The following is a 17,328-nucleotide window of genomic DNA, read 5'->3' as shown; positions in this document are numbered from 1 at the left end:
ACATGTATTAGACTTTCTTTGATTTGTGTCTAGGCTGTGGTTAAGTTATGTATTAGCTGCTCCTGTGAGAATGAATGTGATGAATGTGTATTGCTTTACTGATGTAATTGCTGGTAATCGAGTATTGTTAAAATATTAATTGATACACTGCTAACGGTGGCTACTGTTACGATACGGTAGCTAATGGGGATCTAAATAAACAAAACAACAGAGCTCTTTGGGCTCTAAACACCATTTAAATATTGTCATTGTGTGCCTCTGCAGATCATTACTCCATCCTCCTTCACCATTATAATGCTGGGAACAGTACCAGAGTATACAAACCCTATTATGATTATAGTCCCAGTAAGCCTTTCAGTCACAGTGTCACTGCCTCCACCAACTATCATCTTTCAAAATCTCTCTGGCCAGTTCTTCTCCCATACTGTCATATTCATCTGAATTTTCTCTTATATTATTACACTTGTATATCTGCCTCCTAACTTTGTTATCATTCCTGGGCTCGCACACCAATGTCTGCTTACACTGTCACAGTTTTATCTTTCCTTCCGTATACTGTCACAGTTGTGGTGTGTCTGTCTACCTCTGTTGTTACTTGTAGTTTGTCTCCCAGCATGGCTGTTGTGGTAACAGTGTTTATTCTGCCAGTCAAAGATGAGGCAGAGGCAGCATCGCTCATCCAAGTGCTGTGGAGAGAAGCTGTGGTGAGGAGAAAGAGAGAGGGGGAGAGTGAGAAAGTGGGGGAGAGAGACAGCAATCAAATTTTAGACTGTAAAAAGTCCCAGGCGGTTTATACACTTGTATGTCTGAGATAAGCTCAGGTCTTGACTGCTGTTATGCAGAATTTCCATACAGTTGGTATACCTGTGTCGTGATGCAGGCAAAGCTCGAGTGGTTTCTCATCCAACAAAAATGGCACAAAGCACATGGCTCGAGCAGACAACAACCTCTTCACAGAGCCTCTTCACCTGCACGTTTTTCCTCTTTGCAATTACTTCTATAGAATATTTGAAAAACTGTATATTTGGACACTAAAGCTCAGATTTTCTTTTTCTTACACTGGGGTGCAGTAGAAGGGCTGATATGTTCTAGAGGAAAAGGCTATTTTATATCAACAGAGCAGTGCAATGTAAATTTCTTGAGAAGCTGTTTAAAATAAAGATGTGATTTTGGCAAATGCAGAAAATTAAATATGTGAGAAATTACTTCTATCATTGATCCAGAAAAGCATAAGAATGCAGTGGTGCAATAAAGCAGTCCTGTTCACTGATTTGCCATATTGCTCACAAGGACCCAGTACAGACAGATATATTGAAGAGATACAGCAAGCAGCAAACATGATATAAATGCTACATTTTTGTATGTGTAGAAATGTACACCTTTAGAATGCATGATAGGACTACCTGAAATTACACAGCTTTCAACTGTTGTGCTAAATCTAGACAATTTTAACATCCAAAGTTGTAAGTAAACAGTTGACTCTGCGAATGACTCATGACCTTAAATGGGTGACTAAGTGGAGCAGGAAGTTTAAGCATTGCTGTAGTGAAAGCTACCTCATAGCTTCCAGATACTTTATGGCTGCAGAGACCATGGACACTCTGTACTGTAGCACTCGTCTGGTACTTTTCTGTATGCTTCATGCTATTTATGTTAGCTTAGCAATCAAAAGACTTTTTTAAACATACATTTAACATACAGTAGAGTCCCCCTCTTTACCTGCAAAAGTAGCAAGACTTACATGTATTTTTAATTTGGATGGGTCGTAGTAGGCCTACTGCCATTTGGGAGATGAAGGACAAGACGTTTATCACTGTAAATGAAAAACTTAGCTAGTGCTAATAAGCTAATACTAGGCCTCAGTCACACAGGTCTAGTATTAGGCCTGTGTTTATTTAGGTTTATTTAGAAATAATACACAGCTCCTAACATGTTGGCAATCACTTCCTGCCATTCACTTCATTCTTACTTTGTAGTGGCAGCCCTAAACCTGAGTCATTCAACCCATCACATCAAACTGAATTGTCGTTACTGAAAAAGATGTCACTCGTTTAAGAATGCAGCAAAACAACACATAATCAGGGTAGCACAGTGGTAGCATTAGCATTGTCACGTCACAGCAACGAAGTCCGAGGTTTGAATCCACCTGCCGGCTGCAGTATTTCTGTGTGGAGTTTACAACTTGTCTCTGTGTACTCTGCACTGTATGCACTGATGATTCTGCAGTTGTCTGTTTGTATGTGTTAGCCATACAATAGACTGGCGACCTGTCCAGGATGTACCTCGCCTCTTACCCTGCGACAGCTAGGATAGGCTTCAGCCACACAAGGTCCCTGAATTGAATAAGTGGGAAAAAAATGAATGGATAGATGGATGGATAGAGTGAATGATCACTCGCTGCAATTATGATGTGATTTTTGTTTCTGTAGAAGAATTTGGGATGGATTACTTGCCAAAGCATTTCAAATACTCTGCATTGAACTTCAACCCGGATCTTAATAGTTTCCTCTTGAGTTCAGGAATTGAGATAATTAGGAATTATGAATGCGAATAGGAAGTCGTTTTGTGTCTGAAACTAAGCACAGTTTAGCATAGTAATGTCACATCATAAAACTGTGATTTTAACAGCCTATTTTTGTCATGTCACCTGCTACAGGCACACCTGTTGTGTCAGTGTAGATATGAGGTATTGAAGAAATGTCTTTGTTCATTGGAAGCTGCTTTGTTACTGCTATAGTTGGAAATGATACAGCTGCGGTTATCATTGTGAGAGGTTCTTGTGTTTGCCACGTGTTCATTTGTCTTTCTGCGAAGCTGTTAATCTCTAAGTTCATCATAAGAATTATTTTCAGCTCGTCAAATTCTCTGCTGACGTTAAAATTTTTAATAACCAATTCCATACATGGTGAAACTTTTCACTTGAGCACCTGCATTATTCTTAAGATATAATCCCTTAATTAATTAAGACTTTGCCAAGTTACAATGTTGCTGTCATTTCATTGTGGATTTTCAGTTAATCTGTTTTCAGATTGACGTATTAAATTCCTTCTTGCCCTGTTTGTCATCTCTTAAGATAAGATAAGATAAGATAACTCTTTATTGTCATTGCACAGTCATACATAGTACAGTAGTACAATGAGGTTGCTAGTATGCAATATTCATCATTTAGACATGAGATGATGAGATGAATTCATGAATTCAAAGTTGAGTTACTGACACTTTCACAGGACTGACAAGAACTAGTCCTGTGGTGTCGGTGGTGGTAATACTGGAGTAATGGTATTTTAAATCATTTTCAAAGCTTCCCTTCCGGCACACTGAGGGCAGCCTCTATGTCTGTATTCATCCACTGTCTCTTTGATCAATTCGGGGCTCAGAGAAATCCACCACCAATTACTGTAAAACTAACCTGTCACAAATTGCTTCTGTTATTAGCATATCAAGACCGTTATGATTACAGTGCAAGACTACAGCACAGAGAATTGAATCCTAAATATATTCTCATCTTCCCCACGTAAAGAAGTAATTCCACGTGTCTTTGCTTTTCCTTCTTTCTACTGACAGTTTAATAGTGTGATACAATGGTTTGGGAAAATGTGGGTAATCTGATAGTAATTGGGGAAAAAAAAAATAGGTCGGGGGCGTATTTTGAACACATTCTTCTGCTTATTAGAATGTGACAATCTTTGCCTTGAAAACCTAAAAAGATACAGAAACAAAATAAAAAAGAGGTTGCATTCATGTTTTTTTCAAAAAGTGACTTTATCCTTTTTATTTTTCACCTTCCTGTAATCTGATTTTACAATGCAACCTTGTTTATTATCCTTGCAGATAAATCTTAATAAGCATGGTTCTGTGGTATCAACACTGTTTAAAGTTAAAGGCCTGCACAAATAACCTCTTTATTAATAATGCTTGACAGCGTAGTCGGAAGCTAAAGGCTCATTACACCGCACTAACTAGTCCCTAGTAGCAGAGACGCATGGCTGCTGCTGGTCTCTAATAAAGAAGAGACTAATTGGCTAATTACATTCAAAGACAAAGCTCGTGAGTACCTCGCTCGTGGACCTCATTTCAAAGGGCCGGTATTTAAACTGCGTGGTGTAAAACTGAGGTCACTCTTTAGGAAACTAGCTGTATAATGAACACCCGACCACACATTGCAATGCACTTGTAACGTATGCACATATTCATAGACTTGCACAGACTCTCACACGCAAATATACACCAAGTGTTGGCGGGAAAATAGGGAGCAGTGACTTAACATCGTGCAGCTCATTAAGGAAACTGACTTCATTAACATGCTTTGTATTTAACCTCATTGTAGGCTGAATATAGAAATGGAGAACTGCTTTGAAAATGTTGCTCTGTGTGATGTGAGAGAACACAGAAGTGGCATAACATGTCTCTTTGTTCTGCAGCTTCTTGGAAGTTATCAGGTTGACAACCCATACCTGGGAAATTTTACACTTTGCTCCAACTTTTGAAAGGGGTCCCAGCAGTGAGCTAAATAAAGGAGAAATGGGAAAGCTGCTGGATGAAGATGAAGAGCTGGATACAAAGAAAGGGGTAGAGAGCGGGGAAAGAGTATAGCTGACCTGACAGGAAGTCTTTGACAGGGACCCACATGGCAGGTAGCAGAGGTGCAGGACTCTGACACTGAAACTAAGCGCAGAGTCATCCATCACTGTGGCAACTCTGCCTGTCAGTACAGCAAGCTGGGGGATGCGGAGGCTGTGCCGGGGCAGATGGAAAGGGAGAATGAGGCCTGGAGTCCTCCACCAGAGGCAGGACAGCAGCCAGGATGTACATTAACCCCCCCCCACACACACACACACACACACAGCCTGGACAAGCACACACAATTTAAGATAGGGGCTAAAGCGTACTTTGACCAACGGCCTTCCCTGTCCCTTTGTCCACTCTGCAGACCAGCTGTCTGGAGGAAGTAGATACAAGCCATCCATCATCACACTCCTCCTGTCTCTGAGACCTCTAGCCAGGCTGCCGGAACAGTGCAAATGTGTGTGTTTAAGCATGTGTGTGTGTGCATTTCGTGATAGCTATGTGTTATTTTTTTGCAGCTATGCGCTCTACATGTTTTCCATGATCAGCTGCTGCTATGTGGTGACAAAAAAGAAGGTCGAGAACAAGAATCCATTTAACCTTATCTACTTGTTTTGTTAGCAGGTGCTAACAAGTATTGGAGTGCATGAGAACATTTATATAAGCACTGTTTACTTCTCAAGTGTTCACGGGGAGGGGAATGATTAGCATTTCCTCTGACATGATTGAGTTTCATGTAGCTGTATGTGTGCTTTTGTTTTGTGTATCACCGTGCTGCAAAAATCTCTCACAACACAATCAAGCAATGCTTCAAGCCAATCAATGACAATCAGAGTTATTCAGATGTGGCCTGAGCTGTGAGCTCTTCTGGTCTTAATTTTAAAATCACACCAAATTCACAGTTACAGCTGATTACCATCATCACCGGCTTGTTATCAGAGGATTACAGGAACGCAAACAAACTGTTAGTGGTCAGATTAACAAGTATGAGCAAACAAGCGGGCTGCCATTATTATATTATACTCAATTTAAAAATGGTTTGTCTGTGATAAAAAGCTGCTCTGGACAAGTTCAGTCCCTCGGGAACAGCTACAGTAGGGTTGAATTATGAGATTGTCTACCGTCGTTTGATGTTGCACAACCAGACTGTTTCCGGGCTATACGGGCTACAGCCAGCTTGATATCACTGCGCATAGAGCACATTGTATCGATAATTACATTTCTTTTATGTGCTAGAACGACAACAACACAGCACACAAAACACAATTTTAATTTCCCCACAATTATTCCCCTGCCAGATCTGTTTCACTGTGTCATTTTTGTGGGAGCAGACCACTTCATTTCATTTAGATACTGTAAGTCATGGTGCTTAGATTCAGTGGAAGATTAAAATGTAACTCAGTTAAGAGTCTCTAAGGGAAAAGGCAATCGTCAGAGTATCTTGTATCTAGTTAAATTCCACGAGAGGCAGATGTAGTACAAACTACGATATTGATATTGCTTTATATTAGACCAACAGTCACATAATCCTCTGCAATAATGACTGATACTCAAGGCGCTGCAGTCGAGGAGCTCTTCTGCGGTGAAGTCTCTATAGACACTGAGACCAGATTAAACCCCAACTCATAACAACAGAGGCGAAATCACGTCAGTGGACACAAGACACAAAAGAACATGGCACAGTGTGAAAAGAGATGATTTACTTCTGTGATTTGCTTTTCAACACATAATTTAGTTCTTTTTTGTACTGATTTGATTGCTGTATGTGAAGTGGGAGCGCTATAGACTAAAGGTCAGGTCTTTTGAAAAGTAAAGGTTAAATCTTTCCAATGACAAAAAAATGTCCCTTAAAGCACTCTGAATAAAGTCTGGACAGTCAGAATCCGTTGCTCAGCAGACTATCATCTGAAAGTGGAGGGAATCTTTAACTGCAGGCATTTATTGCTTGTATCAGAATACTGGGAGATGGATAGATTATTCAGGACCTTCAGTCAAAAAGAACGGGAAGGGTGGCGCTTGTCTGATCGATCCACCTCATCAATATTGAATTTGCTGCACAAGTAGACTACACAAGGCAGGGGCTGGAGGGGAAAGGAAAGCTGAAAAAGTACATGAGGGGAAAAGGGAAAAAAAGACTACATTTCCAGAAGTGGAATGTACTGAAGAGGTGGATTGTGAAGTTTAACAAGACACAAAGGGATCTGAGTTACTAATGCAACCCTGGGGAGAGCTACGGAGTATTATCTATAACAGAGATCGACTAAAGGTAAACTAAATCACTAGCTATGGCTTCTTTATAAAAATGCACTTAAACTGTCTCCAGCTCCAGCAGTAATGTGATTGTAGCCTTCAGACAACATAATAATGGTGCCTTTAAAACACTCTAAAATGTTTGTATGTAACACAAGTAGTAATCAACACTTGAGGCTCCCCTGTATGTAAGTGTTCATAGTGGTCACTAGAGCCTGTACTACTCCCTGTAGCTGGAACCGGAGTGCTTAGACATGTGCAACGAGACTCACCACCCTCATTTGCATGTTTAAAACTGCAAAACTTCACATTTCTATAGGTTACAACACTTAGGAGATTTATCTAATTGGCCCAGATCGCGCATGTGTGTGTGTGTGTGAGAGAGAGAGAGAGCATGTGAGTACTTCTACAAAATAGAGCAGCAGAGACCACTCACATCTGTGGTTGCCAGTCCATTAAAGCTCTTAAAAAATCAACTCAACAGGCATCACCGTGGCCGGCTCCATTGCTGGAGTACAACGAGAATACAGATAGATCACAGTAATCGCCTCCTGTTGCTCTTCAGTAGTTTGAGTGATGGTCCCTTGAGGTTACTGTACGTGCAAGTGTGTGTAGTGGATGAGGTGTATTAGATGGCAAAGTATGAGAATGCATGCAAAGTGTGTGCAGGTACTTTTTGCGTTCTCTGCCATTCATGCATGTCTGAAAACAGGGGCGTCAAAGCACAATCATAAAAACACAAATCGCTACGACTGTCACAAGTGTAGTCAGTCAAGTTGGTAGTGTATTTAAATGCATCAGAAGAAAATTGGTGTATGCAAAGCTGTATGATGCAACAGCCAAGCCAAACATTAAATAAAATACTAAGCAGGTGTCATACGAAGAAGAGCACGAGAAACACTGTTAAAGTGAAAGCTTATAGGGAGCAAAATATGGTAGGTAACAGGGAAGAGAAATAATGGAGAGAACAAAAGAAGAAAAGCTAATTAATGTGTTGTTACTAATTTATGCTCTCTGCAGGTAGCTCAGCTTAATGCATTATATTTCTATTTATATAACTTCTTGCATTTGGTGGTAGATATATATTCTTATGTAGCTTTTAGAATTATAAGTAGCTTAAATTAGGATATTTTTCTAATTGGAGGAAAGTGTTACAGTGCCAACCTTTAATTTAACATACTATCTGCTTTTGAGGAATCATGTCTTACCTAGAAGACAATTGTGATTCAATACAGTATCAACTTAAACTCCTGAGATAACAGCCAATAAAGAAGAGACTTCTATCTAGCAAGTGAGGCCTTCAAAGTAAAAGCGGTGCTACTAAAAACATGTTTTAAAAGACACCGCTTTTACTTTGAAAATGAATCCCCACTTCCAATTTGTGCCTCATTTTTCAGTTACACCAGCACTCTACAAGTAGTTAGCATGCGTTTGCATGTGGGTTCATGTTGGTTTTTGACACAGCATGGTACACCTCTGTAATGAGATGTATTCAGCAATCTCCAGCAACCAGTCGCCAACCAGAAACCTGTCAACCACAGGGGGTCATCAGCCAGACTCTAGGTCTGTGAGAGTGCTGCCTTAAGCAGAATGCATGGTTCAGCAGGGGGAGGCTGTTCACAGTTCGCAGGAGGTCCATGATAACCTCTGTACCTGCAGAGAGCAGTGTTGTAGATGGAGAAGGTTTACAAAGTACTGTATGTGGTGCTACCGGTGTGTGGGCCACTCTTTATTGTTCTGCTGTTGGTCTGTCAGCTCTCTGCAGAAAAGACCGTTATTACATATAGAGCTGTCATGGCGCCAAGTGTTAAAAACAATGAAATGTGTCCACTTCAGCCACTGTCTGTGCTTTTCATGCTTTATTTTTTTAAGTTTTCTGGTGAACTGATTTTGTAGGACTTTATGGGAGCACATTTACTGCAGATGAAAACCCCTCACAGCTCACTGTCAGACCAGAAACATGTATTGCGTTGACATATTTGCAGGACCATAAATTACGCTTAAGTTAATGATGATGCAGATGAAAGTTTTCTGCCAGTGTTGTCACATAACTGATGACCAAGGAGATCTTGATGCAGATTGCAAACAAGTAGTTTACTGCCTAAACCAACAGATAAAATCAGAAAAAAGCCTTGCCTTCGCATTCAGGTTTGTGTGATTGAGTCATTCACCATCCAATCTGAATCCTAACAGCAAATTTTTATCAATTTTTGTCATTTGTGTGTTGAAAAGTCACACTATGATGGGCCCCACTAGGATAAGATATGGCATAAAAAGGTTCCACACCAGGCATCAGGATGTAACAAGTCAGGAATGAGAATATGTTCTTCTTATTTCAGAAGCAAACAGATTTTCAGATTTGTGTTTTCTCATATGAGCTTGCTGTGCACATTTGTGTGTAAAACAAGTGTTGAATTACCGTCAGCTACAGTACCTATTGTTCTCCTTAACAAAGACTTGTATTTTGTCATTTCTATACAAAATTAAAGCCATCCTCGGGAAACAGCATAGTTATCATCCCCATGACGAATAATCTCATTTATATGTCCTATATGGAATTTAATAGGAAGCCATCTGTGAGCAGGCATTTTCATAGCTATGCAATAACTTAAATAAGCACTGACACTAAATGAGGAACACGGCAATAAATGCAGAGAAAGGAGGAGGGCTACTCGACAAAGAAGCTAATGAGATTGATTGATTGGATGCTCTTGTTCCTAACTGCCTTAATGAAGAATTAATATCATCACTGAATATTTGTGAGAGTGATTACATTATGTTAACATTTCATGATTGCACCGAAGGAAATATGAATGCACTGTTGTCAGCCGTACCTGCTGTAGATGGAATAGCTGCAAACAAAATATCCTCTATTAGTATGGAAGTCACACTTTTGGATACACAGCTAATTAGTCCCAACCTCAGTATGGGCACGGCTTCAATTATTAGTCAGTGTGCCCTTTTCGGTGCACAACAGTCATTCTCATGGCTGCTGTGTGAGTGTTGCCTTGTCTGAGTGGCAATGACAGGGCAGCCAGAGGTGGGCCATCAGCTGAGAGGTGATGGATGGTTTGTGCTGGGTTAAGCTGGAGCAGCTCCAGTCTGTCTCTAGCTCTGGTGAAGTTTCAGACACTGAGATTTACACAGTTTGCTTTGCACAGAACCGTACATAATGGTGTTGGCCAGAGGGGCCGATGGCGCGATATGGCAGCCTCGCTTCTGTCAGTCTGCCCCAGGGCAGGGCAGCTGTGGCTACAACTGTAGCTTGCCTCCACCAGTGTGTGAATGTGAGAGTGAATGAATAGTGGTATTGTAAAGCGCTTTGGGTGCCTAGAAAAGCGCTATATAAATCCAATCCATTATTATTATTATAATGAAAACACTTTGAATACATTTAATTATAATTACTAATCATGCATAGCAAACTTAACCCTTCATATAGGGTTAGGTTTGCTTTTTCCAAGATCCAGCTGGACCCCCTTTTTCACTCAGAATTGCCTTCTTCGCCCTACTGGGCAATCGTGGCTCAAGAGTTGGGAGTTTGCCTTGTAATTTGCCTTGTAAGGTTGCCGGTTCGAGCCCCGGCTTGGACAGTCTCGGTCATTGTGTCCTTGGGCAAGACACTTCACCCATTGCCTACTGGTGGTAGTCAGAGGGCCCGGTGGCACCAGTGTTTGGCAGCCTCGCCTCTGTCAGTGCGCCCCAGGACAGCTGTGGCAACATATAGCTTGCCATCACCAGTGTGTGAATGGGTGGATGGCTGAATGTGTAAAGCGCTTTGGGGTCCTTAGGGACTAGTGAAGCGCTGTAGAAATACAGGCCATTTTTTATTTACCATAGATTCAAAAAAGTGCTGAAAATTTTCCCAGAGATTTTGGTTCACATTGACATGACAATATCACTGCAGATTTTTCAGCTGCACATTCATGATGTCAGTCACCCACTTAATTACATCCCAAAGGTGCTCTACAGTAAACTCATGTTCAAAAAACCAGTTGGAGATGGTTTGAACTTTGTGATATGGAGCATTATCCTGCAGGAAGGAGCCATCAGGCAGCATTTTTTCAATCTTCCATTGTTCAATTTTAGTGAGCCTGGATAAATTGTATCCTCAGTTTTCAGTTCTTAGCTCACAGGAGTGGCACCAGGTGTGGTCTTCTGCTGCTGTACAACACGTGCATACCTTGGTTGCAATGAATAGTTATCCGAGTTACTTCCTTCAAGTTTTCTTTCCATAAGCGTGACGCATTCTCCTCTGACCTCTGACATCCCAGCAAATCAGTAGTTTCTAAATTATTCAAACTAGTCTGCCTGGCACCCACAAACATATAATCTCATGCTAAGAGTCGGTTAGATCACCTTTTTTCCCAATTCTGATGTTCAGTTTAAACTTCAAGTCATTGTGGTCATTTTGGCCATGTAGCTCAGGAAGTAGCACAGGTCATCTGTAATTTATTAATCAGAAGGTTGGTGGGTCAATACCCCGGTGGCCCAGTCTGCATGCCAAATATCCTTGGACAAGTTACTAACCCTAAGTTGCTCTCCGATGCATCCATCGAAGTATGGAAATCTATGAATGCTAGATAGAAAGCACTTAGGCATAAAAAAGTGCATGTGTGAATGGGCGAATGAGGTAAGTTCTATAAAGTGCTTTGAATGCTCAGGTAAACTAGAAAACTATTTACCATTTTACCATGTCTACATGCCTAAAAGCACTGAGTTGCTGGCATGTGATTGAAGTATATTGTGTACACTGTGGGAGCATTTTTTTTTCCAGTTACATGGGATTCATCTGAATAATTTTTGTCACTTAAGACCACTTAAAATGTTCCTTCTAAAGTGACATCCCTGCTGACATGAGAGTAATGAGTGTCTTCTCAAGCGGTACTACTTGCCAGTAGGAGTGAGGATGTATAGTTATACAAAGCCTCACAAAGCACATCGCGACAGATGTGAGTGCCTATAACACTTGAGGATGTAGCTCTTATACTAACAGCTGAAAACATTTTCTTTCAAGAGTGACCAATTTTTTGGGCCTTCAGGTGAAAAATAAAGCAGATGAATATTGCACGAGTTATTTCTGGAGCTCTAAAAAATTTTATTTTGGAAGAAAGTGAGAAGCCTAAAGACTAAAGCACTTAGAGTTGTACAGAAATTGGACACTCTAACTGTGATCTGTACTTAACCTTAATTAAATGAATTTTAGCTTCTGAAACATAAAGAAAAAAGAAAAAATGACCAGGGCTGTATTTTCTCAGACATGCACGAACAGACAAAAAGCAGCCAAAAGCATTAATAAACACACTGACCCCCCATCCTGCATCACGTGTGACACAAACCACTGAGATTTAAAAGCCAAAGGTTTGTTTTTGCCTCTTTTCTCTTCTCTTTTCCTTCGTATGTCAACTCATTCATCATGAGCTGTGCTGAAACGTCAGAGCAGGGTACGGCTCAATCGATCAGGAAGTCTAACTGCCCTTTGTATGTGTGTGTTTTCTTCATGCCTATGTGTACATGCAAGAAGTCTGACTGGAGTACTTTATTAGTGGCCACAGAGAAAAGTTCCTGTGACCTTTGCCTCTCGCATCATTTTCTGACCTTTTACCCTTTCCTTCCTATAGCACCTATATCTCTATATCCTCTTTCCTCTACTCATTTTGTCCTGCTTGCTTTCACTCATCCAATCTCCTAATTCTACACAATCCCCCCACCTGTTCATCGTCCTTCCAGTGCTCTTCACTTTTACTGACCTCTACAGCTAATCCACGCCATCTTTCTTTCTTCCAATCCTTCTCCTCTCTTGCCACAAGTGAAACAGTTGACAGCTTTATGGCTTTATCTACTGTCCGTTTACCTTTCATTTTCTGTACTGACACATAATTAGCCACTTGTCATGAGAGAAGGCTGGTTGATAGAAGGAAGCCCAGCGTGGCGGGATTATTTTACTGATAACAGGGACTAGTTGTTGGGGATGCAACGAAAAGGCCGAGGCAGAGTGAGGGATAGGACGACTGGAGCAGGAGAGAAGTGAAGTAAGAATAACAGGGATTAAGGTGTGGAAGGGGTGGGCGGGGAGAAATGGAGGCAGGGTGATTTGAAGAAGCTGAAATGGGACTGGAAGACGGATGAGAGGGAATAGAATAGAATAGAATTCAACTTTATTGTCATTGCACATGCACAGGTACAGGGCAACGAAATGCAGTTTGCATCCATCCAGAAGTGCTTTAGTGATATAGATATATTACAATATATATTAGCAATAATATAGATATGTGAGTATATTACAGAAATGGGTCTATTATGGTATGTTATAATGTACACGGTATGAAGTATGTTGTGAATATTCTATAACTATAAGTATGTACAGGCTGTAGTGAGTACAAGCTATGTACAGGATATGAACAGGATATAAATATGAAAAACTATACAGAATATGAAATAAATAACTTTACAGAATCTGGGATATACAGCTATACAGAAATGGGAACTATGCAAGTTGTAAACAGTTGTAGGATTAAAAATGATCGAATGTACAGAATGATTATTTACACAGAGCTATACAGTAGTGCAGTTAAGATAAGTGAGATATAATTCCTACAGAGGCTATATAAAGTGCTAGTGGTTGTGAGTGGTGGTTCAGTCCATGTTATTATTGTGTTTGAGGGTACAGTTGTCCATTGTGGGTGTGTGTATGTTCAGTCCATGAGTTTAACGTGGGTCAGATGTCAGGAGGCAGAGTTCAGGAGTCTGACAGCTGTGGGGAAGAAGCTGTTCCGGTACCTGGTGGTCTTAGTCCGGAGGCTCCTGTAGCGCCTCCCAGAGGGCAGGAGGGTGAAGAGTCCATGTGATGGGTGACTGGGGTCTTTGATGATTTTCCCAGCCCTTTTCAGACACCGCTTCCTGTAGATGTCTTTTATGGCAGGAAGTGGTGCTCCGGCGATGCACTGGGCAGTTTTCACGACCCTCTGCAACGCCTTCCGGTCCGAGGCAGAGCAGTTCCCGTACCAGACTGTTATACAGTTGGTCAGGATGCTCTCGATGGTGCAGCGATAGAAGTTCACCAGGATGTCTGAGGACAGGTGGTTCTTCCTCAGAGTCCTCAAGAAGAAGAGGCGCTGGTGAGCCTTCTTGACCAGCTTGGAGCAGTTGGTCATCCAGAATGAGAAGGAACAAAGAAGTTCAGGATCCACAATGTCACAGTTGAGTTCTCAGGTGAGATTCTTGACGGTCCCTGAGCAGGAGCTAATAAAATATGTCATCACCTCAGTGTCAGAGAGGCAGCCTCAAATAGATTCCTGCACATCCCCCTCCCTTCCTCACGCACACAGGCTTAGCATACTATGTGATCTGTGAGGAAGCGTGGGAATAACAAATACAGATGAGTGATATTGGCACAAGATCACTTAGAATATGTAAAATACGCAACAAAAAAAAATCACCATCGTGTTTCTGAGTGTCATTTCTCTGGAGTGTGCATGCAATATTAATGTTTATATGTGTGTGCGTGCATGCACTGCTATATTTGCATGCATATGAGAATACAGCCACCTGGTAGCAGCTGCTTCCCACAACTTCTCATTGATAAAGGATGAATGACAGTAATTAGGCAAGCGGAGGTAGCTAATAGCTAGTGTGGGCAGAGGACATACTGAACATGAATTGGATTCTCCATCTGAAAGTGATTGAAGACATTTGAGTTGAAGTGTCAGCTACATAAATACACTAATTAGAAAGTGGTTGTGTCAGCTTTACTTTCTTCCTCGTGTTGATTGGACGTTTCAGTATTAATGGTGCATGCCTGGTCTCTAAGTGAAAAACATTTTTAAATAGCTTGCCACGTCCAGTACCCCAAATAGGTATATATATTTTTTATCCAGATATGAAAAGAGAGGAACAAACTGTCACACTCGAGAAGCTGAATCCAAAATAAGTAAAGTTGATTTTCAGTGTTTCCTTATTTGCCTCTTAGAATTTAGTGCACTGATCATAACCTTAAAAAAAATGTCACTATATGCTGTAAGTTGATGTTTTGCAGGTAGATCATAATTTTGCCTATGTGCATAAATCTGATCATATATGTTCTAGAACAGTGGTCCCCAACCCCCGGGCCATGGACCGGAACTGGTCCGTGAGCTGTTTGGTACGCGAGAGTTGAGGCTCTGGTGTGAAATTTATGGTTTTCAGGGTTTTTATCGTTATTTTTTTATCGTTTTTATCATAAACTCGGTTTCCCTGGGTCTTTTCCCATTCTTATGAATAACTCTTCTTTTTTTGGGTACCGGTACTGGTTTTATTTTGTTGTTTTTATCCATGACACCTTAAAAGCCGGTCGGTGAAAATATTGTCGGACATAAACTGGTCGATGGCGCAAAAAAGGTTGGGGACCACCGTTCTAGAAGAGTTTTACTTATTTATTGATCGCCTTAAGTTCGTAATACATCTGCTTACCATATAATATATGTAGCTGCACTTTCTTGTAAGCTTTTGCATTACTTGGATATTGCCCATTAAGACTGATGTAGTGTGTTTTTATTGTAATGCATTTGTCCTCTGTGATTTTTTAAAAGGGTAATTATAAAAAGCACAAGAATAGTAACTAATTAAGGATGAGTCATCACCTCAGCTGCCATTCCAGTCATAAATTCAGTCTAAAGTGTTTCCAAACCACCCCCTGGACTTTTGATGTAGATCAAGACTCAGCAAGGGAAGGCAATATTATTTTTTTAAAAGCAGCGTTTCATTTTATTTTTTGCCCACATGTGTGAAAAATGTTTCCACAAATCTCTCTCCATCCGCAGAAAGACTCTGTAAGTTTGCTGTCCAGGGCTAGATAGAGGACGCGTGGTCTCCATCAAGTGTCAAGTGGATCATCAGCAATGTCTGCTTTAAAACCCTTAAGAAAATGCTTTGAACATGGAAACACATTATACATAACATGAAGTGTCCCACAGGGACTGCATGGCTATGAGACAGAGAGAAAGAAAGAGGCTGTGTGTTTGAATCGTTCTCTAGGCAGTCATTAATCTTGTGAAATTTATGCCTACAATCAAATGGGCTGAGTGAGGTGTACCTAATATTTCCCCCCCATGTTTCTCTGTATTTAAGACATACAAGTTAATAATCAAGCTTTTCTGAGGAGCCACTTTTGGGGTTTTGATGACCAAATGCAGAACAGATGCATTTCGTGCCAGGGCAACACTGGAATGCAGCACAGTGGTAATAAAAAATAAACAAGTACAAAAAAGAACAAGGAAAACCTAAAGAGCTTTGCTCGAATGCATAACGCAATGAATAGCAAGACAGTCTAGCTGGGATTAAAGGTGGGGCCGTATGCTGGTTTGTGCTTTGGCACTATATAAATAAAACCAAATTAACTTGAATTAGTTCTTCCTTGGAATATGATCAAACAATCTGTTGTTCTGTCATATTGATGAAAGTCAAATTTACAACAAATGCAATATAAATGTATCACTTCAGGACTACCTGAAAAGCATAAATGGGCTAAACTAAGAGTTAAGCCTTGACTATAAAACTTCTTGACCACCACACAGCCCTGAAGAAAATAACCTGTGTTAACGCTAATCATTTTCAATATCTAGATTCTCAATGTCTAAAATGCAGTTTAGTTCTCACAAAAACATTCAGCTCATGGAACTAATTGTTTTCTCCCCTCCTGTTTTAAACGGCTATCTTGTTCCTGAAAAAGAAAAATAATCCGTTCTTTAGAGATCAGTGAAATGTGAAACAGTCCATCTGAGAAATGGACAAAAGTCTGAGGCTCCTCCACTGGTGATTAATTGACCTTTTTCTTCATGCATTCTGTGCATATTTATTTGAGCTGTTACATCCGTTTGAATTTAATTGCAGCGCTAATGGTTATGAACTGGAAAATGTTCTCTTATCCCTGTTAAATCACCCTGCGTATTGTTGCTGAGTCTACAAAGTTGAAACCATGTGCGGTGCAAATGATATATTTAAAAGATTGATATTAAGAGCAGAGTCGTTGGTTGTCTTGCTTGTAGCTTCTAGTTTGCACTCTGATTCATGTTTGCAAACGTAGGATGGTAGAAAAAGATATCTTCATGACAAATATAGACATAACCGAGTGTTCCTTATATCTTTCCTTTGAACTTGCAGTGAAAATCGCCTTCCTTGTGCCCCTTTCTTCCCTTCTCCTCTTCCCTCTGCCATCGCTCTAGGTTGTTATGAATATGGATGGAGGCTGCTGTAGAGGGGAGAGGAATAGGCCAGTGATCCACAACCTCACTCACAGATGCTAAGCAATTTTTTTCTCTTTCTTTGTGCATGTGTCTGCGCCTCTTAATGCCCATTTCCCTCTGCTTGGCTTCATGTGGCAATCATGAAGCCAACCGTCATCCTGCCAGGATGATGAATGAATCATCCTGGCAGGACTATTGAATATGTTGTGTCCATGGAATATTGATTTGATACTGTACACATTTTGCACTTAAACTATCCCGTTTTATCCGTTTTATTTTAGGTTTCCTTTTG

The sequence above is a fragment of the Mchenga conophoros genome, linkage group LG19 (assembly GCF_057382185.1).
Source record: "Mchenga conophoros isolate Kocher_MC1m ecotype Shallow Benthic linkage group LG19, M_conophoros_male_GT1.1, whole genome shotgun sequence".
Classification (NCBI taxonomy): Eukaryota; Metazoa; Chordata; class Actinopteri; order Cichliformes; family Cichlidae; genus Mchenga; species Mchenga conophoros.
The sequence above is the reverse complement of the archived record's forward strand: the minus strand, read 5'-3'. Positions refer to the sequence as shown.